We start from the raw sequence: 27,276 nt of genomic DNA, 5'->3' as shown, positions 1-27,276 counted from the left end.
CAATACACATATTGGCAAAAAAACAAGACAATTTCAACATAGAAACAAAAAAGTGCTATACGATATATTCAGTCGGTGGAAAAGTTTTGTGAAGAAGGCAAATGCGGTAGAATGGAACACAACGCGTTTCGGCCAAAGGCCTTTGTCAGGTGACCGTCATTCGTATCTTGCATATAGACTGGGGTACAATATAAACTTTAGCTTACTTTGATGAAGCGTAGACTTTGATTTTTTCAAGCGAACTGATTGGTTGTTTTTAATGTCTATAGACTATCGTTGAGATATGTATACCACTGATATTTTTTTCTCCCTTTTCTTCTCTCTCATTGAGTGCCCCTTGAAGTTTATAATTATGCACAAGGCTGATTTTTACGGAAAGAGAATTTCATGGATCCCTTAGTGCTTATTGTCCTCCAGTATGCATCCACGTACTGATCTCTGTTCAGGTGCCAGGAAGCTGATACTGTTGCGCAGTAATTATATCGTCCTTAATTTGCTTTGTTTAGGTTTAAAACTTCTATTGTTCTTCGTTACTTAGGGGAATCCATATCATTCTTTTATTTCCTTTTATTTAGTTGAGAAAGTCCTGGTCTTTCTTGGTAATCTGTGCAGAATAAGGGGTCTTAGATCTGGTAAAGATTCTCCGTAACGGGGGTCTGATGGTTCGCACTTCCGTAGGTGCCGGTATTCGTTTTGAGATGTCCCATCTTTGCACCCTTTATGAAAAAAAACACAAATTGAAAAAGTAATACTTTTGAATGGAATAGCATTTGTTGAAGCACATCTGAAAAACACAGTGGGAATTAAGGGCCATATGTATCAAAGTCCCGTTTTGCAATTCTGAAGTCACGATTTTTTGCAAAATCTGAATACTCTGCAGTGGAGAAAAGAATGCAGGACACAGCCAGGACACCCCCTGCAGCAGCAGGGGGAAAAACAGAGGAAGAGGAAGCAAAAGATTTCAGAAGCTGAGCTGGAGATTCTCATTCAAGAAATGGTTACACACCATGAGCACCTTTTTGGAAAAAAATCACTCGGGGTGACTGAGACACGCAAGCGGTACAAAAGGGGGTGGTGATGGACGGAGCATCTGAACCAATTAAACACTCACACCCAGCCAACAGATCTGGGTTTAATCTGTCATCGTTCTTTAGCCCACTCTGCCACCCCAGTTCAGACATGGCCATATGCAAATCAGTCTGACCCTGTGCCTCATGGGAACAGTCCAGCCCGAACTGCCAAGCCATGCCTTCCCTGGCCCGGAAACACGGATCGTAGGTCCGGTTTCTGGCATTTCAGCCATCTTCAGCCCGGCTTCCTTGAATCCAGTGGTAAAGTGAGCAAGGGACTCACGTCTGAGCATACCCTGCCAACTTATGGCGATCAAAGCAGTACAAAAGGGGGTGGTGATGGACAGAGCATCTGAACCAATCAAACACTCACACCCAGTCAACAGATCTGGGTTTAATCCATCACCGTTCTTTAGCCCACTCTGCCACCCCAGTTCAGACATGGCCATATGCAAATCAGTCTGACCCTGTGCCTCATGGGAACAGTCCAGCCCGAACTGCCAAGCCATACCTTCCCTGGACCGGAAACAAGGTTCCGAGGACCGGTTTCTGGCATTTCAGCCGTCTTCAGCCCGGCTTCCTTGAACCCAGTGGCAAAGTGAGCAAGGGGCTCACGTCTGAGCATACCCTGCCAACGTATTGCGAACAAAGCGGTACAAAAGGGGGTGGTGAGGGGCAGATATCCAGCATAAAGTGAATGCTGTTGGGGTAACACCCTGGAGCTTGGAACACTTTAGGAAGCCATGGTACAACATGCGACAGCGCTCCAAGGAGAAGGTGGCTGCCAGGTTTGAGCAGTCCAAGTAGACTGGTGGAGGGACCTCAACTGCCACTGACTAAACACCTTTAGAGGAACTGGTGGAGGGAACCCTACTTCCTGAAAGTGTCATGGGTGTGGCCGACCGGGACAGCTCCGACCCCCTGGGACCAGGACTAGGTAAGAAGCATGCCATCACACCCCTGACCCCCCCAAACTACCCCCACACACCCAGCAGCGACACAGGGGCAGGACAAAACTAGAAGTCCAATGCAGGTACACAAGCACACACTGCAATGCATTATGGGAGATGTAATCACATGCACATTACAGTGGTGATTTTACACCCAGCCAATCCCCAATAGCATGTGCACATCAGGAAAGGCAAAAACAAGATACATGTAATCCCAACAAGTGATATTTAATAATTGTCAAGTGCAAGTCAGAACAGTAAATAAATGTGTGCTTTTACGTCCACAGCACCAACTGGAACACAGGCAACAGGCAGTGGGAGACAGGGCGATTCCCCTACCAGACAAGCGGCAGGGGAGGAGGATGGAACAGAGAAGGAGGCTAGCCCAGTGAACCCTCCAAAGTGCCACAGGATTAATGTTGTGCCACCTCTACCCCCATTGGAGGACGATGGACAGGACACTGATGGCGATGTCCAAACTGACACTACACAGCCAGAACAACAACACCATCCACGTGCAGATCCGATACCAGTAGTCCCAACCAGGCTCAGGTCCCATGCTTCCAGCAGTGCCGCAGACCCAGGGGATGAGTCTGTGTTTAGCAGACAGGAGCTGCACATGTTGCAGGTACAGTGCCTGCAAGCAAAAAATATAAAGGCATTACAAAGGGAAGTCAGGGCAGGCTTCAGGGGCATGACAGGTGCCATGGAGGCACTCTGTGCAGAACTCAAGGCCGACCGTGCTGCTAGGCGCAGGGAGATGCAGCGCCTAAACTTGTACACATGGGTAGTGAACCGCCTGTCCTCTGCCACCAATATTTTACCAAGGCGCAGCATCTGCATGCAGCGCGAGGTGGCGCACAACAGCCAGGACGTTGCAAGGGCCGTGCTCCAAATTACTTCGGCTGTGGATGAGCTGCGGGTAGTCCACAGTACTGGGCCAGGAGTCCTGACTCCGACTGATGAGGCGCCCTATCAGGAAGGAGCAGCGCCACCCCCCCCCCACCCACCATGGATAGGCGCTGTATTGGCCGTACCAATAGGCCTACTGGCCCAAGTGAGGAGGGCACTGTGCAACCCCAAACAGAGGCTTCCTCCCCGACAGTGCCGCTTTTGAGGTGTAGTAAATGGGACCACATGTTGGGTGCAGCTACCCACTTCACATGGACACTTACTCCTGATGGGAGACTTGCACTGTGCAGGAACATGTGCTGGACATTTGGATGGACATTGTGAGTCACTCAGGCTGTGTGATGTTAATAATCCTGATGTTAAGGAATAAAACATAGTCTGACAAATGATATCTAGCATTGTGTCATTTTTTTCTTACCTAGAAATGGTTGCGTGTAATCTCATCTCGCCTCTGGCGCCCAGCAGCTGCACCAACTACACTAGCTGGCATGCATCCTGGAGCTGGACCCTCCACGTCTGATGAGTCTGATTCACTGAGCTCCACCGGTGTGCCTTTCCTGGTGGCGATGTTGTGCAGCATGGCACATGCTACCACTATCTTGCAACAGGTCTGTGCGCTGTATTGGGTGAACAACCTTTACAACGAAACTTTTACAACGCACTACCATTACAAAGCGGTCATTACAACGCAAACTCTTGTGTAGGCATCTGAATCTGCTCTTGAATATCCCAAATGTCCTCTCAATGGTGCCTCTAGTTGCTATATGGGCGCTGTAGTACCGCCGCTCCACTGCGTTGGCTGGATTCAGGTAGGGCGTCAGTATGAAGTCACGGACCGCCTAAGCACTGTCACCGGTGAGGTGGGAGCAATATGGTTAAACACTGTCCTGCACATGCTATCCTTAACAAGTGTGGCCTCTGTTCAAATGCATTTACCTAGTAGATATCCCTCGCCAAACTCCCCACTTGTGAGTCTACGGGGTATCCCACTGTGACGGAAGATGAAAGAGTTGTGCGTGCTGCCAGGGTATTTGGCAACAATGTCCGTGATGATGTGTTTGGCATCACACACCACCTGTATGTTCAGGGAATGGTAGAATTTCCGATTCCTGAACACGTACTCATTCTGGGAGGGGGGATATAGCAACGTGTGTCCCATCTCTGCATCCGATGACATGGGGAAATTGGGCTATTTGATAGAAGTCCTGTTTGGTCTGGTCTAGTGCCTGTGGGGTGCTTGGGAAGGGAATGTGGTGAGGCAGCCTCTGTACCATGGCATCAATGAACACGTAGAAAATACGCGAAAGTGCACTCTGTGACACCCCTCCTACAGAGGCAATCACCCCCTGGAAACTACTGGATGCCAAGAGGTGGAGTGAGCACAGGACCAGGATGTGGGTGGGGATGGAGTTTGTCCTGCGTGTGGGATGTTAAAGGAAGGGTTTGAGTTAATCAATTAAATCAAGGATGCTCTCTTCATCCAGCCTGTAGTGTGTATGGATGTCATCCTCAGTGCGCTGGAAGATGGTAATGCGTGCACGGAATATCCTCTCCTGGCGTCTCCTTCTCTGTGCAGCAGCTCTGAGTCGCAGCCTCCTGGCTATCACGTAAAGCCCAGCCATTGTGGAAAATACTCTGTTGCATTGTGGGACTTCTTATATAGTTTTCACCTGGTTACCACCTGCTCCTACTTGGTGTTAATTACGAATCTCTAAAATGCGAATTTCGTGAATTCGCTAATTGCGAATTTTTCATACATTCCATAGCGATTCCTTATTTTGCGATTTCCCCATTTTTGATTTTCGTTAACTAAGGTAATCGCAAAATAAGAAATCGCTAGGGAAATCGCAGAATTCAGGGTCTCGTAACGTTAGGAATCGCTATTTTAGCGATTTCTCACTTTGCAATGCGATTGTGCTTCATACCTTGGGAATAGCACATTTTTGGTCGCAAACGCTGTTTTTTGCAATTTGCAGCGTTTGCGACTAAAAATTAGCTTGATACATATGGCCCCTTGAGGTACATCATGCTGAAACACTATATCAATTCGCAGAAAGCTAATAGAAGTCCATTTGCTAATGTAATACACCATTGTTCAATTCCCACAAAAGTTATTCATTTTGGAGCATTCTTTGGTAATGTTATACTGAAGGCGAAAAATATATATTTTGATTGTAATAACAACGCACAATCAAAACGATTAACATTCAGCACTAGTAACTAACACGTAGGACTGATGGCGCTGCGCATATAGTATCCTGTTTGTGAAAAATAACACTAAGAAAAACAGCTGTAGAAAACTTCCAGCGTCTCTGCAGATTATCGGGAATGAAAGGCGGCAGAAACTCACGTAAATCTGGCATGCGGCACGCATGATGCAACAGCTGTTGTGTTAGAGAAAAATTTCAACCTTGATTCCCAGACAGCGGGGCTCCTGTTATTTTCGGCCTAGAGGAGCCGGAGACGAAAACTCGGGCGCGTGCGCCGCGTCCCAGTGAACAGAAGAGGAAAGCGTAGGTAGGTGAAGGCTGACAGGAGCGGCTGAGGGAATAAAAGGCACTGAACGCCTTCACAATTTCGGAACAGCCTGCAGCCGTCAGACAGCGTGCTAAGATTCTATATCTGATGAGGAAGGAAACAGTAGAAAAGCAAAGAAACCACATACTCTAATCAAAAAAGCTAGTCATTCATTGACAAACCGGAAAGGACTGGCTTTATATGTAAGAGGGTTATTTGCTTAGCAGTAATTTGTGTGTTGTGAGAATTGTGCTTTCGTTTGCAAATATGGCTGAATGGGACTTGTGTGAAATGTGTACATAGATTGAGGGCTTGGCTTGCCGCAAAAAAGAATGACGTGCAAGGGGGCTCCGTTCATATTACACGCAGCTGGGTGGCAGAGTATGCCACAGGCACGACAATTTCAGCACTAGCTATAAGTGACAATCATCATGTCCTGAGAGCCACATTATGTCATAAATACCGGTATGCCAGTGTCCACATTATAGAAAGGATTTCTTCCATCACACCATTGATGCCTGCATCATACCAAGAATTAATGCCATTTAGCCCGCTCCAGCGTTACGTCAAGAGTCGGCGTCATCATGCCATAGGTGTTCATATTATGGCAAGAATTGCCATTCTTATGCCCAGGCTAGAATCGTGCAAGAGGAGCACATCTTTTTGCAACGATTGCCCGTATTATGCCAGGAATGGTCACTGTAATCCCAGGTCAGCAAGACACCAGAATTGGGTACCATATGACATGGATGACAAATGTATTTCACGAATTTCCACCATTATGCCAAAGTTAGCATTATGCAAGTACATAAGCACGGTGGGGCTATGCCCATGCTCCCTCCACACACAAAAAAACAGCAGTGCATAGCTCTAGACCAGTGCCCTCAACTGGACAGCAAAGATAACAATACACAGCCTTCTCCACTTGTAGGAGCTATTAATTCTGACATATGCCATCCGACTGCTCTTGCACAAATGCACGTAGGGTCCTCTGCTCAGAATGCATGTTCTAACAAGAAAAGCCCTGTCCTCTGAACCCTCTCTCGTCCCTGTGTATTTCTAGCAAGGCAAACAAAACAGTACAAAACAAAGCAACGGCAAAATAGCCATCACATCTCATTTCTACAGTGTGAGACATGGGAGCAGTTGGATGACTCAGCAGCAGGGAGAGTCTGCCTCAGGGACTACTACTGATTTACAAATCTTAGTAGAGTTGATCTGAATTTACAAGATAGCAGGAAAAACATGTTGTGGTGATAAGTTTGGTTTAATCAGATGCCTGATGGATAGTGCACCACTTATACCTACCTATACTATAAAGGTATGGACTCAATTCACAGTAGACACTGATGGACATATTTATCAACATTTCATGCACAAAAACAATCCTTTGAGGCTTTTTTCTCTTTGCACATGTGCAGCAGAAAGAGGAAAAAATGAGTAGAAATAAAGATACTTCTCTCTGTTATGCCTCCCCAGGGGGGACACAACATTCTGATGCATTCCCAGGTCTACCATTATTGGCAAATCTGGGAATTGATACGGAATCCATGGGTGGATGCGTGGAAACACCTCTGCTCTACCAATGGAATGCCTCCCTGCGGCAGAGTAACACAAGGCAGCAACTTGCACTGCATTGCGTTAGGTTGGCGTGGTAAATCTCATCTAGGTTTTGTGTCACCTTTGTACTACCTTGCATGGGTCAAATGTGATGCAAAACGCTGGTAAATATGCCCCTAAGTTTCATTTCTATTTAGTAAGACTGCTAGATGAGATTTCACATTCTAAAGCACCACATGCAATAACAATTAGAAGGGCAAGACATCACACCCTTCCTTTGTAATAATTTAAGTATTCCAATGTTACCTTTGCTTGCAGTATTTCACCTGGGATGCATTGGCACTGGCCCTATATCAAGCAGGGAAATCTGCTGTATATAAGTAATTCTTTTTCTTTGGGATACGGAAGTTCAGCACGAGATTTCAACTACCCCTTATTAGATGAAGTAAGAATAGCAAACAAGCACTGGCATTGCCAATAGGTCTCGCAGTAGGAAAGTTGGAGCTATTGGTTATGTAAATGACATTTTATATTTATGTTTTGTGATTTACAATGCCAATACTTTTAACTTTAGCATATGTGACACTTTTATTATTTGTAATGTCACATGTTTTGTATTGGCTTTACTTAGATTTATTGATATTACAATTAACATTGGCTTTTAATTTTTTTAAATAATTAATACTTAAATAAAAGTGATTGTAATTTTTAATGGCAATAGCTTAAACTTTTGTAAATAACTGTTGTGAAGATTATGTTCAGTGACTAAAATCCAAGAACAGAAGTGAAATATTAACATTTTTTTGTGACATTTGCAATAAAGCTTCAAACATTGAGAGAACATATTTGAACCAGTGATGCTGTGGTAGTGCTGAGTGATGCTGTGGTGGTGCTGAGTGATGCTGTGGTGCCCCTGAGTGATGCTGTGGTGGAGCGATAGATAGATAGAGGGCGATAGATAGATAGAGGGCGATAGATAGATAGATAGATAGATAGATAGATAGATAGATAGATAGATAGATAGATAGATAGATAAATAGATAGATAGATAGATAGATAGATAGATAGATAGATAGATAGATAGATAGATAGATAGATAGATAGATAGATAGATAGATAGATAGATAGATAGATAGATAGATAGATAGATAGATAGATAGATAGATAGATAGAGTGACGGCGATAGATAGATAGACAGAGTGAGGGCGATAGATAGATAGACAGTGAGGGTGATAGATAGAGTGAGGGCGATAGATAGAGTGAGGGCGATAGATAGAGTGAGGGCGATAGATAGATTGATAGAGAGTGAGGGGGATAGAGAGATAGAGTGAGGGCAATAGATAGATAGAGTGAGGGGAATAGATAGAGTGAGGGCGACAGATGTGTGTGTTTGTGTGTGTGCAGTTGTGTGTGGTTGTGTGTGTAGTTGTTTGAGTGGTTGTATGTGTGAGTGGTTGTATGTGTGGGTGGTTGTATGTGTGAGTGGTTGTATGTGTGGGTGGTTGTATGTGTGAGTGGTTGTATGTGTGAGTAGTTGTATGTGTGAGTGGTTGTATGTGTGAGTGGTTGTATGTGTGAGTGGTTGTATGCGTGTATGGTGGTGGGGTTGTGTGTGGGGTTGTGTGTGTGTGGGTGTTTGGGGGTGTGTGTGGGTGTTTGGGGTTGTGTGTGGGGTTGTGTGTGTGTGTGGGGTTGCGTGTGTGTAGTTGTGTGTGTAGTTGTGTGTGGTTGTGTGTGTGGTTGTGTGTGTGGTTTGATGTGTGGTTGTGTGTGGTTGTGTGTGAGATTGTGTGTGTGGTGTGGAGGCTATCCAAAATGACCATGTGAAAGTTTAAGTGATGGAAAAACAACTTTAAGAAATGGCCCAAAAATAAGCTATACAAATGACATAATTAGTTGGCCACAAACCAGCAAAACTTCTGAAGTGAGAAACCTCTAAAAAACTGCAAATTGTGTTCTGGCTTAGTTCAACTGCTGATTGCCATCTAATAGTCTTTATTGATATTTGAGTGCCTTCTCGTTGCCCAGCAGCAGGCAGTCCCAAGGACTGATCCTAGCCTCTGCTCCTGCTGTGTGATGAGCACTGACACGAACTTCAAAGGACCTGGATATGCTTGCAACCATCATTTTCTTTGGTGGTTGCTGAGGTTGTGGCTTTCTGTTTGTTTGATGCTTATGGTCGTATTCAGTCAGTGTATTGGCCAACAACACCGCACTTGTTTCCACTGTTTGTGCATGTCTGCATAGGGAAAGATGCATGTTTAATAGTAACTATGGAAGGTTCACTGCATATCATAATATCCTTGCACATCACGCGCACCTATTAACGCTCTGTCTCAATGTAAGGATCTTCACACGTTCCTGTTTCCGCGCCTCTCTTGCACGTCGTCTGCATAGCCGCATGCGTGCGCATCCCTCACTGGGTATTAGCTGTATGAAATGATTACATCAATTCTTCTCAAGCATCTGAAGGGTTTAATGGAGTCGGTCCCAGCCCACTTTTGCTGGCGCTCAGTTAATTGAGAATCGTCTGTGTCTTGAGAGGAGGAAGCCTCTTCGGTCCCCAGCAGATGCTGACACCCCATTACCTCTCGGAGAAGCCCAGCACAACTTCAAGTAGAATAATACATTTCATAAAAAGGATAATGCTAATGGATAAAGTGGTTTGTATTCTGTCTTGGGTTATGCTTTAATAAGCTCGGAAGTGAAAGAGTCAAGCAAATGCAGAAAACAGAAAAGAGAGCGATGAGGGGTGACAGCCTGGCACATATGATGAAAGAAAACAAAGGGACGAATAAGACCGACAAACTGAAATTAAACAAACGGGTAGGCAAATAATCTGGAGAGAGACACAGTTGACACATAAAGATATAGAGAAAGAGGGAGCTGAGAGAGAAAACAGTACAAGAGAGGGCACGTGATAGCGTGAGAGAGAATTAGGGAAACAAGAGCGTCCGGGAAACTGAAAGTACGGCCGGCCAGCCATGAATAACAAGCAAATGCAAAAAACTGAAAAGAGAGCAATGAGGGGTGACAGCCTGGCACATATGATGAAAGAAAACAAAGGGACCAATAAGACAGACAAACTGAAATGAAACAAACGGGTAGGCAAATAATCTGGAGAGAGACACAGTTGACACATAAAGATATAGAGAAAGAGGGAGCTGAGAGAGAAAACAGTACAAGAGAGGGCACGTGATAGCGTGAGAGAGAATTAGGGAAACTAGAGCGGCCGGGAAACTGAAAGTACGGCCGGCCAGCCATGAATAATTAGGGGAGGAGAAGCCGCAGAGCACACACTGGGAGAAGCCCTTTGATGTGGTGGCAGCTGTGAAAAAATTCAATTAGGACGGAGGGAGGGAGGCTGATGCGCGTGCTTGTTTGGGCACGTGATTCACGTGAACTCGAAGAAAACCGCACAGAAAAAAGCCTTAGTTTGACGAGTATTTTGAGCACTAGAATTCTCTCCATTTTCCATTCCTGTGGAATGGAAAAGGCGAGACCTAAAAAGGAAGCTAGTCAGCCAAAGATGCCCTCATCCTTCCAAATCATTTGTGTTGTTGTATATGCACAGCAATTATACAGATTGCATCGGCTCCTTGATATATTTTATAAGTCTGGGCAAGTGTAAGGTCGGCCCAGTTAAAGATGTTAAATTAAATGTATTTAGAACGGGCAGCATGTGACACCTTGGTATCATGCAATGACCCTGCTAGGTCTGATTCCCAAGTAGCCCAGAGAGATGCCCTGTGTTGGTTCCTCTTCTGCAAAAAGGTTGTGTAGAACCATTTAATCAACTTACCGCCAGACCCTATGGTATAAAGCACCTGGTATGTCTTGTGTGGAGTTGGTGCAAGATGGTGAATTAGAAATAAAGATCATACCGTTTTCCTAAATTAATCATAAGTGAGAAAATGACCTGCAGGAAGCCATAATCTACCATAAGCACCGGGAAGTCCTGCAACTCACAATTGCCAAACATAACCCCAAGTGTTGATAAACCTGCAGTCCTCCACAAGCAGAGCTGTCCCAGACTCCCCCCCCCCCCTCCCCTCTGCAAGTGGTAAGCCCAACAGGGGAATTGCAGGAGCGTAGGGTGTTGTCACCTTCGTAAATGCACGTATCCTAGCAAGACATACCAGGGCTGTTTGAAACAGCCCGGGTAACTATGGCTAGACATCATTAGTGGGAAATAATGAGTCATGTAATAAGACATCTTTAAAATCACTGAGGGTGAACCCCGTTAATGGAAAGGAACGCCCTGCCAGCCAGGAAACCCCAATTCAGGCTGCAAGGCCAAATAGTATTGTTTAAAATCTGGGAGGCCCAGGACACCTGCTGCTAAGGGCAGGTTCAAAGTAGATAAAGCTTAACAACATCTCCCAGTAAGGGAGGTGTCAATGTTTCTGAAAATGAAACAGGGGATGAGTAGTGGAAAATTAGCAGAATAGTAAACAAGGTGATACCACCATGTTTACCAGTGCTACATGGCCCATAAACGACAATGGGGGGGAGGACCAACATATACATTGGCTAAATAGGGCCCTGCCTTGATAACCATCCTGCAAGTCTTGGGGGAGTAGTAGATATTAATCCCCAAATACCTAAATGTGCTCGATTCACAGTGCAGTCTAGGGTCTAAATCAGAGTTCTTCAATCTGTGGGGCGTGCCACCCTGCGGGGGCTCGACACCGTCTCAGCGGGGGCACGCACTCCACCCTAAAATCTCACCTTTGTCCTCTACTGATTCCTCAAACAAACGGCAGAGTGGAGCTGCAGGGGCCCTAACAAGGGGTGAAAATCATCAAAGCCTCATAAAGACCTGTGAAATACCCTGGTGGGTTGTGTGCGCGCCGGGAAGCGTCTCATCAGGCTGCCACAGTTTGGGGGGGGAGGGCTATCCTGGTAAATTCCTACAGCTGAAATGCTTTAGCTGCAGTGGGATTCAAGGAGCCCCTTTTGCTAAAACTGAAAGCGACGATTTCATAGCAGCGGAGACTCCTTGCCTCACACTGCAGATGAAATGAATGTCTGTTACTTGCTTTTAGTTTTAGCACCCACTGCAGCTGAAGCATTTCAGCTCTCGTCCAGGGAGAGACAGCTCTTCCCAGAAAGTCGACAATGTTGCTTTTTAAATTACACCAGCAGGAGCGCAATGATCACAGGGCTAAAAGGGTTTTAAGTTGCCAAAAGGCAAATCCCAGTCAGGTGTTTAAACACCTACAAATTGCTTCTCTTGACACTAAATATGGGTTATAAAGAAGTATGTATTCATTTATGATGTGACTTTTCTGTCTTTATTCTCTTTTATTATCAGTCATATCATTCAGGCAGCCCTAAAACACAATTTAAAGTGCTTTCTATTTATATTTGCTGTTCAGAGTATGCACAGATAAGTGCTGAAAATAGAGCTTTGGGTGACTGCTTATTTTTGTACCACCTGGGACATCAAAATAATGAGCTGGCAACCCTAATCATAAAACTGGAAGTTTGTTGCAAGAACAGCACAGTATTTATGTCCTCCACCCTCGATCCCCGGTTATTGCCAAAATTGCAATAGCAATAGTTTAACATATCTGAAACCCTGCGCTGCCGTCAATAGCATGCTGAGTTACTGCAAGTGTCTGGGAATGCACCCTGCATTCAGACCACTTGCTCCACATTCTCGCCCTTCACTTTCATGCTCACCCTGCACTCACAGCGATCACAATTCCCTCACACTGACCCCCATGCACTCACACCATTCACCCTGCACTCAGTGATCACTCTGCTCTCACAATGCACTTGCGCAGTTTTCCCTGTGCCTCAACCTGCAGCCACACAAGCACACTACCAACCTTGAACTCATGTGACACTTCACTCACCTGTCCCCCTGACTGCAAGCCCATCACTAACCATGCATTCATTAGTCCAACACTGCACTAACATGCACACCCAAATTCATATGGTCACCTCACTCACCCTGCAGTCACTCCACTTACCCTACTCTCACACTGTTGCATACCTCACGGTGCACTCACATGAGCACTCCTGCCACCCTCACAGCACATAGGGTTAATGTGCCTGCTACAAAGAAGGTGTACCATGCAGATCGAAGAACTGAGGGGCATATGTTCAAGGAAGTTGCGGAGTGAGGCGTTAGCAGTCATGGGTTAAGGCCACTTCAGAAACAGAAGGCTGCACCATATTTACAACTACATGGTGCAGCCTTGCGTTTCCCCTGCCCTGGCGCTACACTTAGCAGTGTAGCGCCAACACAGACACCATTGCACCATAGTGCAAGGGTGTCTGGGTGCAGGCAAAATATTGTTTATGTACACGAGGGGGACCCTCCTGTACATAAACAATCTTTAAATGCCATTTGTCCCACTTCCATGTGTGCTGCTTAATGCAGCACACACAGAAATCACAAAATGGATTTTGTTTTAAAGATTACAAATACAATGCATTTTGCTTTTTCCATGTGGATGAAGCAAAAATGAGGAGAAATAATACATTTCTCCTAGTTTCGCCAGCTTAAGACCAGGTTTTCCCAGTTCTTAATTTTAACGCTGCTTTACTTTTACGCTACCATTGTAAATAGGGCGCAACATAAAAATCATTGCCTGATACAGTGGAACGCCCACCGCAACACCCACTGCCCACCCTTTCACGCTAAGCATAGCATGAAAGGAGGCCTTATTTTCAAGGCAGCGTTAAGCCAAGTGAAGTGGCTTATCTCTGCCTTGTAAATACGGCAATGCCCCTATCGCCAGCACAACGTCATAAAAAGTGACGGTGTGGTGTCTATAGGAGCTTGTACATATGCCCCTGAGTGTGATGAAACTATGAGTAGCACTATAAAAAAACTATATGTTTGCCAGAAAGGTGCTATATAGAGATGAGGTGTATTGTTGGTAAGTGGCAGTGAGGTAATTCATGGAGAAGAAGGAAACACTCATTGTTTTGAACATTATTTGCCGGATAAGGCCCGGGATATGCGGGTGGCGGTCAATTATGTATTGTACCAGATTCCAGAAATTTCTGACAGTTGGTTGCGGGGGGCCCGACATTTAAAAAAATTCAGCTGGGGGGGCTCAACCTTCAAAAGTTTAAAGACCTCTGGTCTAAATGTACCTCACAGGAAAGCTCATAGACCCAGCATATGGGAAAAATACTGAAATTGCTGCAAAGTCATCTAGAAGGTGTGCAATGGAAGAAAGATTCAGGGCGGCATCTTTTACATGTAATTGAATGTCATCTGCGTGGGGAGACACAGCATGTGAAGCTCCACAAAGCTGTATACCCCATTGTGCTCCAAAGAGACACTGGGGAGCCACCAGAGGCTCCATCGCCATGGCCAAAAATAGGGGGGGGGAAGAGGGCAACATTTTCGGGTGCCCCTGCAAATGGCCCTAGAGTCCGAAATCAATTTACCAGTTTTAATGAGCTGATGAATTTGTATAAAAAATCTGTATCCAGTTTTGACAAAATGGTCCCACTGCAAACAGTTACAAAACTCGGTGCATATACCCCTAATGTAAGGAAGTGCAAAGCTTTCTCCAGATCAAGCGTGATACAGACGGCCAATGGGCATAAGTCTGCTACTTCCTGATTGACCCTTCTGTATTGAATCAGGAAGATTTGGCAGCAACCGGCAAGCCAGGGATTTAGTTAAAATCATATAGTCAGTGTTCAGAAAAGACAGCGGGTGGTAGTTAGCCTTGTTAAATGGGTCTTTGTGTGATTTAAGCATCATTACGATAATAGCTTATTTAAAGTGGGGTTAAGCCCGAAGCGAATAAAAAACAACTAATCTAGGAGCCAGTTGTTGAAGAAATAGAGTATAAAATGTATCCAGAAAGCCATTGTACCCTGAAGGTTTTCCACGTGGGAGGTCACGTAGAATAGATTTGATCTCCTGTTGAGATATGAGAACATCTAAGGAACATCAGGACAAGCAAGGCCGGCGGGTGCAGGCAATAAAACTAGCTAGGGAAGAGTCCGAATCCGAAGAGAGAGCGATATAGTGTAGAAGGTGCTGTTAATATCTGATTGGGTGAGAGCTCTCGAAGCCAGTGAGATGAGAAGGTGAGTGGTATCTGTGAAAAGGGGGAGTTCTCTGAAGAGGGTCGACTGTGTGACATCCACTGTGACTTTAATGCAAGACCCCCTATAGCCACTTTGAATGTTTCCAAACTCTACCATATGGGTGGAGAAAGTCCCTCCATTCTCCCGGAAGAATGCGTCTATGTCATGGACTGTTTGACGAAAAACTGCATCTTCCAGCATGGAAAACTGGTATCACTAGGTAGAAATCAGGGAAAGTAACCTGCTCCATGTCAAAGGCATGACCAAGTCGTTGTTGTCTGACACGGTTGGGGGTGGTGGGCAACTTAAAAGAACACCATAGGAGAGAATAAGTGAGGCTTCTTAGTTTGCTGGGACAAATTGTACAAACAAACCACACATAGAAGTAAAACATTTACAGGACAAATATCCAAATTATCCGTCCAAAAAAAGGAGGGTTCACAAAAACAACAACAGCGAAAAATGGGCCAAGGAACTTAATGAGGGTTGTAAACACAACAGAAAGAGAGTCCCAGCTACACTGATGTACAAGCATCACACTAGGAGACCGATTATGATAGCGGTTTTCCCGCATCCTCCGGGCCGGAGGAAGCCACCGGCGGCCCGGAGGATTCGGTAAAACCGCTGCGGAGCCTCGAAAGACCCACCGCCATATTAGGATGGCAGTAAGTCTTGAAATCCGTCCGCAGCCTTTCCGCTGCGGTCGCCTTCCGACTGCGGCGGAAAAGCTTTAACATGGCTGGCTGTGTCTATCAGACACCGCCAGCCATATTAGGATGGTGTAAAATTTATGCTTTTCCGCAGCGGCTTTTCCGCCGTGGAAAAGCATACGAACCTTCACTTCGGGGGCCCATTACGGGCCCCTGGGTGAAAGGGGTGTGGGGGATGCACATGGGGGTACCTATGGTACCCCCCTGCATTTGCGTGAAAAAAGCAGCAGGCACCGCACGGTGCCTGCCGCTTTGTGCGCGTAAATGCGGTGCATGCATTTTTAACATTGCGGCGGGTGCAGCTTAAAGCTGCACCCGCCGCAATGTTAAAGATAGAGGATTTGACCGCCACCCTGGCGGTCACATCCTAATCTGCACGGAGGGAACGCCGCAGCCCATGCAGACGTTCCCTCCTACTCTGGGGTCGCGGACGGACTCAAGTCCATCTGCGATCCTAATGACCCCCCTAGGAGTTGGACAAGCATAACAAAAGGACCCCTAGTAAGGTCCTGTGACAGCATTGGCGAAGTTATTTATCTAAGCGAAGGAATTACAGCAAAGTCAGTTTAAGTATTCACTTAGTACCCAGCATTTCAGTCGGACCACAACCTCCCCCCACTGTACATATGTAAAGGAGCGACAATGTACAATGCAGCAAAGAACATAATCAAGAAAATATAGAGCTCAAAAGATATCATAAACAAATTGAGTTGTACACATGTGAGGCGTTACAGAGTTCAAGCCTGATTCATCAGACAGCAAGTCCTCGAAAGAGACATTTCTCCTGCAGCTTGGAAATGAAGGGAAGAATGTAAAGGTTGAATAATAACGGAGAGAGGGAAGAACCCTGAGGGACCCCACAGGTAAGGCTTTTGGCTTCAGACATGAAGGGGCCAAGACGAACCGCTTGCTTACGATCTTGTAGGAATGAGGCAAGCCACCTAAGCGGAGTGCCCCGGATGCCGGCGTTCTTGACCTGCTGAAGGAGGATGGAATATTTAACGGTGTCGAACGCCGCCGACAAATCAAGGAGCACCAGGGCCTGGGAGATATTTTGATCCGCCCCTTTTCTAAGTTCGTCATGAACTGCCACAATCACAGATTCAGTGGAATGTTGGGGTCTAAAACCCACCTGATGTTGATCTAGGAACTGTGAGCTTTCTATGAAAGAGCCAAGGCAGCTGGAAACATGGGCCTCTAACAGTTTGCCTAAAAAAGGGAGCAGGGATATTGGGCGAAAATTGGTCAGGGTCGCTGGACCTGCCCCAGGTTTCTTGAGGATGGGTGCAACAATGGCAGATTTAAATATGCTTGGCACCACCCCCAAGCTGAGGGAGTTATTGAACAAAGAGTTAGGCGCCTCAAGGAGACTAAGTAAAATCTTGCGGGCAATGTAAGCAGGGCAACTATCCGTAGGAGAGTCAGAGTGGACTCTACTGAGGAGTGAGAAGAACATCTCTTGTGTGATCAAGGGAAAATTCAAGAATGAGGAAGGATTGATTGGGGAATGACCTATGTCACATCTCAAGTCAGATTTGGGGATGCTTGCTTTAATTAAGGCTATCTTCTCAACGAAATATTTATTAAGGGAATCACAAAGATACTGAGAGGAAGGAGGGGTCATCGTGACACGATCAGGCTTGGCGAGTTCGTCAACTATGGCGATGATCTCCCTCGATTTATTAGAGGAATTAAGAATTTTATCCGAAAAGTACTTATAGCTGATTTATATTCTTTCAGAGCAGTCATAAAGACCAGTCTCTTAAGAGAGCAGTAATCCGCTTTCCACTTGCGCTCGATTTGTCGAAGGGCAAGCTTCATATCTATTAGTTCCTTTGAAAACCATCGCTGGGCATCATGAGGACGCTTGTTCCTAAGTTTCTTAAGTGGAGCAAAAGTGTCCAGGGGGGTCTGCAAGCCAGGTGTAAATATTGTCGGCCTGGGCGTGGACAAACAAAGGAGAGTCTGATACCACTAGGGGGAAGGGAATTGTAGTGGCCAGCGAGAGACAGAGCGAAGGGATGTCTACTCGACCCCAATTGCGGATCAGAGGAGGGTTTGTAGGACATACTTTGATGGTTGAAATTCCAGGCACATAGAGAGATCTGTAGGTTGAAGACATCCTGATTTAAAGATCTTAACTGGTCCAGGATATGTCCCTTAACATGGGTAGCCGCGTGGATATGCTGACGGAAATTGAGACCACTTAACAAGTCAGTGAACTCTCTAGAGGGGGCGCTTTCATGCTGCTCATTGGGCCAAAATCCCCTATTATAAGGATTCTAGCATGATTGATCGCCAATTCAGCCACCATACTACCAAATAAATGGAGGAAGCCAGGCGACTGACCGGGAGGCGATAGAAAAAGGCAAATGTGAGAGGAAGAATGTCCGACTCAAGTTTAAAAATTGCATAATCCACCGACGGTATGGGAAGCATGGTGAGAGACTTAGCTTTATATGAGTGGAAAATTATAGCAGCGACCCCCACCCCCAGCTTTCCCCTGCGGGCAATTTGCCTGGAGAATGTAGTAGCCGTCAGGAACAGCGGCCAGTATATCAGGGGTAGACTCAGATGTGTGCCATGTTTCAGACAGCAAAAGTATGTCAGGTTTCACTGTATCTAAGTGGTAAAAGATCTCTGCTTGGTATTTAACCAGCGAGCGAGTGTTTAAATACCAGATCGATAAACAGTCCTGCCTATCCCCCATACAATCTAAAGGAGGGTTTATTTGCGATGGATCAGGGTCGGAATCAACATCAGAATTTGCAGTGACGGTAGCAGGGAGAGGAAGGGAATGTTGCGGTATACCAGAACGCTCATGAATACTTAACAGATGCTTGGCAAAGGGCTCCTGATCTTGTAAGGAGAGCAACTCCTCAGATGAATAAACCCAGGTGGAAGGGCACCCGACAGGGGGTGAGGGCCCTGGACCCGGCTGGGCGCGGACGGGCGCAGATGGGCTTGCCTTTGGCGTGCCTTCGGCGCGCCGCCGGCGTGCCCGCTGCATGTGAACGCTGCGCGTTGTTAGCTGCATCAGGTTTTAAAGTGAGGAAGGTAGGAGCGCTAGACCGCTCACCTCCTCCGACCGGAAGTGCAAAAGTCCCCAGGAAGTGTGTCAGTCAATAGGCTCCCTCCACATCAATCGAGCTCTACTCAGCTCGCGGTGGAACGGGGAGTCTAGCGGGGAGAACACAGCAGGAAAGGTGAGTAAGACAAGTTAAAACATAAGATAGCTAGTAGTCAGCTTGAAAATTGAGGCAAAAGGTTAAAATTAAATATCACCACCGAAATGGGGACGGAGTGTCTCAGGGGCTCCACCTTTTTGCAGCCATTTCACTATAAAGACAATAGAATCGTCTCCCTCCATCCCGATTGGCAAACCCACATTGCGAATGCTATAATGGCGAAAACACTACTCTTCTTCTTCCAATCTGATTTTTGAAATATGCAACCACTCCAGAACCTACTGAATTTGTTTGGAGAGGCTTTAAATGCAAGTACAGAGTTAATTTACTACCAGAATGTTTGCAGTGGTTCTTTCCTATAAACTGTTGATTCTCACGAAGAATCGAGATTAAGTCAAGTGCAAGAAATTGGGTTATTGGTTGACAGGGGTGAAAACTCTACCCAAGTATCAACCACAATCCTTGTCTGGGTGAACCACAAAGTCACCTAATTAACCTGTGCTTAACCGTCTAGTAGCTTGGCACAAAAGCAGTCAGGCTTAACTTAGAGGTAATGTGTGAAGTATTAATGCAGCACTCAAAAAGTAATGCAGTAAAAACATAACAACCAAAAAAACTCCCAAAACATAGAGTAAACTTTAATAAATAAAATGACACCAAAACAACCACAAACCAATTAGTAGAACTGGAGTTATGACTTTTAGCCCTTTGCGTGCTGGTGACGGAACCACTCCGTCACCAGCCACGGACACGCTGTGCTAATGACAGAGTGGTTCCGTCACGGCCCGGCCGCTGCGCCTGCACTGCATCAATTCCGCGCCTGCGCTGCTCGTTCTATTGAGCCGGCCGGGCCGTGACGGAACCACTCCGTCACAAGAACAGCACGCCCGTGGCTCGTGATGGAGTGGTTCCGTCGCGAGCATGGCGGTGCCGCGTGGCCCCCTTCCCCCCAGCGCCGTGGCAGAATTTCCGCCGCGGTCAAGGGGTTATTTAAAATCTAGTGCCGGAAATAACATAGCACCAATGGTGAGTATCTGGTCATGCGAGCCCGGGTCAAAGTCAAAAGTTAAGACTTCAAGAGGTGGATTAGGCCAAGACTCAGAATATCTTCAGACTTTGAAGAGTTTTCTGAAAAGTCCTTGAAAAGGTAGAGTCTCAGTGGGGAAAGGCAAAAGACTATAAACAAGGATGAGTCTTCGAATCCAAAGAGCTCCTGGTCAAAGTCTCGGTAAAGCCAGTGACAATGTTGAGAAAACTTAGAACTGGAAAAGCTCTATTTTGTGGCTGATGAGGTCATTCTCGTGGTCAATGAGGCGCTGGTCGTCGTCGAGCTCAGTGGAGATTTCTACCTTTAAACTTTTTCTTTTGCTCAAAATATCCCAGCGGATAAGACTGCCGGATGTTGCTGAAGAGGGCTGACCAAGGCCGCATACCATTGTCAAGAGGTCCTGATGACACAGATTTGCTGATGGGCAGAAGAGCAAAGCAGGAGCTGCAGCAAAGTCAATCCTGCTGGTGATGCACCTTGGGCAGATCTACTTGCATGGAGGTCCCGATCTCCTGTCTGTTCTCATGGAAATTTTGATGAGAAATTTTCTAAGTTTAATGTTTTGGATTTTAGCACAAACTGTGGGGGCACCACTTGGGTGCTCCCCAGTGAGGCCCAGCATGCAGCAGGCAGGTAAGTTGCAGGATCTCTAGAGCTTGTTTCGAACCTTTTGTTCACACAGGAGACCTGCCAGATAGTCCTTAAAACCTCTCGTGCGGTTTAGGTTCACGGAGCTGGTCCAGTCTTCCTTCTTCAGGCAGCAGGGCAGTCCTGCCAGTATCAGAGCAGCAGGGCAGTCCTTCCTATGAAGAAGTGAATCAATCAATCAATTAGGATTTATAAAGAATGACTAATCACAAGGTAAGGTATCCAGGTGCTTGCAGGTCCCAGAGGCTTATTTGAACAGCCAGGTTTGGAGGGACATTCGGAATTCCAAAAGTGAGATGACACTCCGGAGGCATGCGGGGAGGCTATTCCAGGTCTTTGCTGAGATGTGGGAGAAGGAACGTCCTCCACTTCAGCTGTAGATGTGGGGAGTATGGGCAAGTGAGCGGGAAGTGGAGGGTAGTCTACTCGATAGTTGATGGAAGTTCAGGTGGTGGTTATTGTTGGCAGGTTTTAGTTGTGTAACACTTTGTGTGCATGGGCCAGCAACTTGAATCGGCATCAGGGCCGTACAGGAAGCCAGTGGAGTTTCCTGATGAGTTCATCAGGGAAGGCAGAGGATGAGTCTGGCTGCAGCATTCTGTATGGTTCGAAGTCTCTATAGGAGGTGTGAAGTGATTCCTATATAGAGGGCATTGCCGTAGTCCTGTTGGCTGGTGATGAGGGCTTGTCCCACAGTGTATATCGTTTGTTGGGGTAGCAACTTGAATATCTTAAATGAGCAAGCAGGCAGAGGAGACAGTGTTGATCTATGATTTCATGGTGCACTTGTTGTCAGTGATGATTCTGAGGTTTCTGCTGTGGTTGAAGGGGGTGGGGGCAGGTCCGAGGTCTGATGGCCACCAGGAGTTGTTCCATGTGTTGCTGTTGTTGCCAAAGATAAGTACTTCCATCTTGTCTGTGTTCTTCATTCAGTCGGTGACGTTTGTCATGCATCTGTGGAAATTGGTTCCTAACGTGGTGGAGTCATGGTGAGTGAGAGGATTAGTTGGGTGCCGTCTGTATAGGAAATTATGTTCAGATCATGGGATCTGATTATGTTGGCCAATGGGGTCATATATGCTTTGAAGAGTAAGAAGCTGAGGGATGAGACCTGGGGGACAGTGCAGGTGATCTCCTTGGGTTCAGAAGTGAAAGGTGGAAGGTGAATCCTCTGGGTTCTTCCAGTAACGACGGAGGTGATCCATCTGAGCACGTCCCCTTTAATGCTGATGTGGGTGAGTCTTTTGATCAGTGTGTTGTGGGATACCATGTCAAAGGCTGCTGAGAGGTCAAGAAGGATCAAAGCTTCTGTTTCTCCTTGGACAAGGAGGGGTCGGATGTCATCGCTGGCTGCTAACAGGGTGCTGTGATTGCTGCGAAAGCCGGATTGGGAGGTGATGAGTAGCTGGTTCTGCTGCAGGTGTGTCATGAGTTCAGTTCAATTTAAAGCAAAGTGTACTTGGACTAATCAATCCTTAAACATATACAATCATCATAAACACAGCTCCTAAAAATCACAAATTTACATTAAAAACGTCCTCATAAAATTCTTTTTTAAAATCCTTGCTCCTTACTTCAATCGTTGTAACATATCTCATATCGTAAGATAAAGCAAGCATTTCATTACTAGACCCAGTACTGGTTTTCATTTAGCTTTTTGAATGAACTTCCCCCCAAGCATGTGCTATAAATGAGTTATCATACAATTCCAGATTAAAACAATTAAATCTTCCTTGGAACCATGTATCATAACTCATATGTTGCGAACAGGCAGACATTTTGGTGCTAATCACATTTCAAATTTTCTTTTGCTTTTTGAATAAACCGCCCCAGAGCACAAGCTATATCCAATTTACTCATTTCAATTAAAGGTTTGGCTACCTGTGCCCTATTATTTATGCTACACTATTTAAAAATTGGGCGAAAGATCTCTTTCCGTATATCTAAAACCATTTGACAATCCAATAAAATATGTAAAATATTGCATGTTTTCCCCAGGGTACAATTACATTTCCCATTGACATCAATCATTTCTCTTTTACCCCATTGTTCGTGTAGCAAGGGTTGACACCAATTCTCAGCATTAGTAATTCTCTTCTCAGCCAACGGCGAGATAATCTATCAATGTAGGGGAAATGTGAGTCATTTTGCCACGCATTCACCATAAAACATATTGATTTTTCCCTAAGAGGTACTCTTGGTCCTGGGCTTGAAATATTGCTTTTCCCAGGAACCTAAGTTCCCTCCTCTGAACCTCAATTTGTAATGTCAAGAGGCTAATCTTAAACCTCATCATTCTACAAGCTTTAATAAGACTTTCTCTCACCCCTTTTGCCCATGTTAGATCAATCTTCAGTATATTGTTTCTGCACAATTGCAAAACTTTATAATCATCACCTTATCCCTGGTGCTGCCAAAATCTTACTAGGGCCATGCATACCATTATACTCCATGATACCCGATTCTAGCCTCACTGCCTCACTGCCTGCACCATTGAGGACTTAGGCAGTGATAATAGATTTTTCAGGGCTTTTCCCTCCTCAGCGTCCCATCCGTTTTTACCACTCAAGTATAATAGTTCAGCTCCATAAAGGAATTGAGGTGGGACCATGGCTGTATAAGCTTTTTAAGCCGGTCTATCTGACTTTTCCCCATATACTCTGTTACATTTATTTAGACCACTAACCAAGGCTGATGTCCTTAATTTTAATGCTTCAAGATGGGTAAACCAGTTCAGATTTTTCAGAAACCACATTCCCCCTGTATTCATCAACTATTTCCAACTCTGTGGAGCCCAAAAAACAGTGTAACCTCTTTTTTCCTTCTTCCAAAACTTAAAATCTTTGTTTTATCCATGTTCACTACACGTTTTTTAAGCCCACAGTATTAATTAAAACTATTCAACTTTCTTTGTAGCCCAATCTCAGTTTGGTCTACTATTACCAAATCATCTGTATATAATAGACATGATATATGTCTCCCAACTACCTTTGGGCTGGCCCCCCTTTCATCACCTAGGACCGAGGGTAGGTCTGCAATGAATAGGGAAAAAAGTAGTGGGGCCAAGACACACCCCTGTCACAGCCCATTACCAATTTGGATTTTCTGAGATAGACTCCCCTCTGTGTCTAAGATTATCTGCACCCAGTTAGAAGTGTGTAATACTTGTATTAATCTTAGCAAACCTGTTGGGATGTCATAACCGATCAGCGTCTCCCAGAGCATCTCACGGTCCACTAAATCAAATGCTGCATGGAAGTCCACAAAGAAGCAGTGCAAACTTCCCCTCTGCTCGATGGACTTCCGCGCAATTGACCGGAGTGCAAAGCAGTGGTCGACCGTTGAATGTCCCTCCTTAAAAACCCCTGTTCCGGAGGCACAACCTGAGTTACTTCTGTCCACTCCTTAAATCTTTCCAAGATTATTTTGGCGAAAACTTTTTTGCCTCTATCTAAAAGGTTAATTAATCTAATTCTACGGGGCCTTTATGTCTCCTTTTTTGTGGATTGGTCTCATAATTGCACGTCCCCAGTTTTCTGGTATAATGCCTGTGTTAAGAATCCCCAGGACATTTTTTGAAAAGAAGTCTGCCCACCACTCTGGCCTATTTTTCATGATCACTGAAGGGAGATTATCTGGGCCAGCAGCGCGAGTCAAAGTTAGGTTAGATATAATTTTTCTCACATTGCTGGCAGAGAAATGATCCGTAATTTCTTCTCTCGCTCCTGGCCATAATTTTGAGTTTGATCTCTCTGTTTCTTTCCAATTCTCATAAATTTCCCATAGGGGTGTCACCTAATCATCTTCCCCTACCACACAGTTCAAGCAATCCAAAGTTCACCAGAGCTATCATGTACTCATTTCCAGAAGCCTTTCATATCTTTGGATTCTATCGCTGTTAGCAATTTAACCCAGCAACTCTCTTTGTAGGATCTTTTTTTATTCCTTACAATCATTTTATATATTCTCCTTTGTTTCTGGAGTTTGTGGAGCAATTCTACATTATACTTTTCCCTAAGTCTTCTTTCCCACTGTCTGATACTTGCCTTAGCTTTACGACATTCTTTCTTAAACCATTTCCTCTCTTTACTTTGTGATCGGTTTTTCCTCCCACACCCTGATTTACTATATTTGATTATTACTCTTAGGCATTCCACCAGTTGACTAATAGTATTTTCAAACCAAGCATTATCATATGTATTCGGGATATTTTCCACCAGGAGCGTCTGCTGAACCGCTGCTAATTTTTCAATAAATTCCTCAGATATACAGGTTTTGAGACTCCTTGGGTAATCAACATGGACCTGTAGCACTGTGTCTCTTTGTTTTTTCTTTATCTCAAATACTTCTGTCCTCAAGGGGTAATGATCACTACCTTCCACACTTACCACCTCAACGTTCTTGATTAAATCAAAATTCCAGGCATGTAAAAACACATAGCGCCATATTATCAAGAACGGTGATAACATTATCGCCGTTTTAGCGGCAGGAAACTGGCGCTAAAGCGGCGATAAGGGGCTTGATAATATGCCCTAGAGAATTCCAATAGAAACCCAGGTTTGATGTCCTTCAAACCAGAACCTGGGCTTCTACTGAAATTCTCATGGGCATATTATAAAGCCCCTTATCACCGGTTTAACGGAAGTTTCCTGCTGCTAAAAGGACGATAATGTTATTGCCGTTTTATATAATATCACCCATAGTCTATTGGGCAGGGTTGCTTGCCTAGCTTGAAGGTACGTTTTGCTGGTCTATCTGCGTCCAATCTGCCATTCACACAGACCATGCCCATACTGCCCAGCATTTGACCAAGACCCAGGTCTTGTGCCAACATAACCCCCCTTGGGAATATATCATCCTTTATTTTATGGAAGCCAACAATTCCTTGCACCATGAGTCGATCCTACATAGATTTAACTTGTGGTTGAAATCCCCCAGCACAAACAATACACCCTTCTGAAAATTGTCAGATAAAGATAACTAATCCTCTTCTAATATTTTCATTTCAATCTTATAATTGTTCTCTCCCCTCTGGATGTATACATATACAATAACTATACCTTCAAATTGTGGGTCGGGATTAATTAACAGCACTCTGCATCCTAATGCCCTTTTACATTATACATCCAAAAGTACCACCTTTCTTACAATCTTAGTTGAGACCAACGTCAATTGCCCCCCTGAGGGTCTACCAAAACGTTTCCTTCTTGCAACTTTTGTCTGTTGAACAAACCCCTCACTTACTAGGGTTTTGTCGCACAGCCAGGTCTCCTGCAAACATACAAATTCATTGCTCTTTGAAGCTTTCCTGGTTCGCTATTTTATTATATCCATTTATGTTCCAGGATAATATGGCCAGGCTGTGCGACGACCCAGACTCCTAATCAATCTCACTGAGGCACCCACCTCCCTCATATGCTGGGGATACTAGGGCTCTATATCTATTTCCAACTAGTGATCCTTCTTCATCGCTCTCTATTTCGCTGCATCTCATAGTGATTTCAGGGTCATCCGTTTTATCCCAGCAAGCATCGATAATCATAACCTGCCCAGCCCTGCATGGTTTATAAGGAATGGTCTCTCATACTTATTATGTTCTTGCAGTTCTATCCTTTTTACTAGTCTGATGCCTTCCTTATATAGCTCTTGATCTGCTTTTATTAATGCTGTCTTAACTAGCCCGGAGTAAATTAGAACCTTGATTACTTTGGTCCCCTTGCTATTTAAAGTAACACCTACTTCTCTTAGATCCTCTGTGCCAATATTCCATAGGCTTGCACATTTGGATAGGGAAAAAAACAGTTGTGAATGATTTAATGGATTTCATTTCTTCACTTTTTCCCCCTTTACCCTGGTTGATCGCCTCAAACAATACCCACAGGTCTACCTTTTGACACTGACTCTTAGGGGCGCCCCTTTTGATAATCCCTTCTACCTTGATTATCAAACTCCTTGCCTTTCTTCATGTGGCTTCCCATGTTTCTAGTGCCTCCTTGGGTTCTCATCTCCATCCTCCTTTCCTTATCACCCTCTTCTTTTTCCATCTGGTCTTTGTTTGTACTATTTTTCCTCCTCCTAGATTTTCCTGCACCTTTTTTCCTCCTTTCCCCGACTTCTGGAATACTAGTGGATGTTCCCTTTCCTAAGTTGTTTTTCTTTATCAGACCTAACCTCACATTCTTTCTTATGCTCTTTTGCTCTCTTCTATTGCTTCCTTCCATATCCCCTGCTGAAATGAAGTTTGACCCTTTCTAGATTTTTTCTTCCACCTCCTTAGGCGTGGGATATGATGTTTGAAAGACCTCCTTTTCCCCTCTTTTTTTATAATCATTGGATACTGTGAAATAAAAACACTATGCTCTTCATTCAGCAATGGGGCCTCCATCAGCGCGCCTTCCTGCCGGGTCCTAACCCCTTCTTGGTGGTCCCCGCCAACTGGTCTAACTGTGGAGGGCATAAGATCTTTGATTTGTTTCAGCTCCCCTATCATGATATTAAACTGATCCCTTTGTGTTTTTAGTTCTTCATTATTCATTACTGATACCTCTAGCAAACCTTGCAAGGTTTTTTGCAGAAATAACATTGCATCCAGCATTGAGGTGG

The sequence above is a fragment of the Lissotriton vulgaris genome, chromosome 3_1, assembly GCF_964263255.1.
Source record: "Lissotriton vulgaris chromosome 3_1, aLisVul1.2, whole genome shotgun sequence".
Taxonomy (NCBI): domain Eukaryota; kingdom Metazoa; phylum Chordata; class Amphibia; order Caudata; family Salamandridae; genus Lissotriton; species Lissotriton vulgaris.
The sequence above is the reverse complement of the archived record's forward strand: the minus strand, read 5'-3'. Positions refer to the sequence as shown.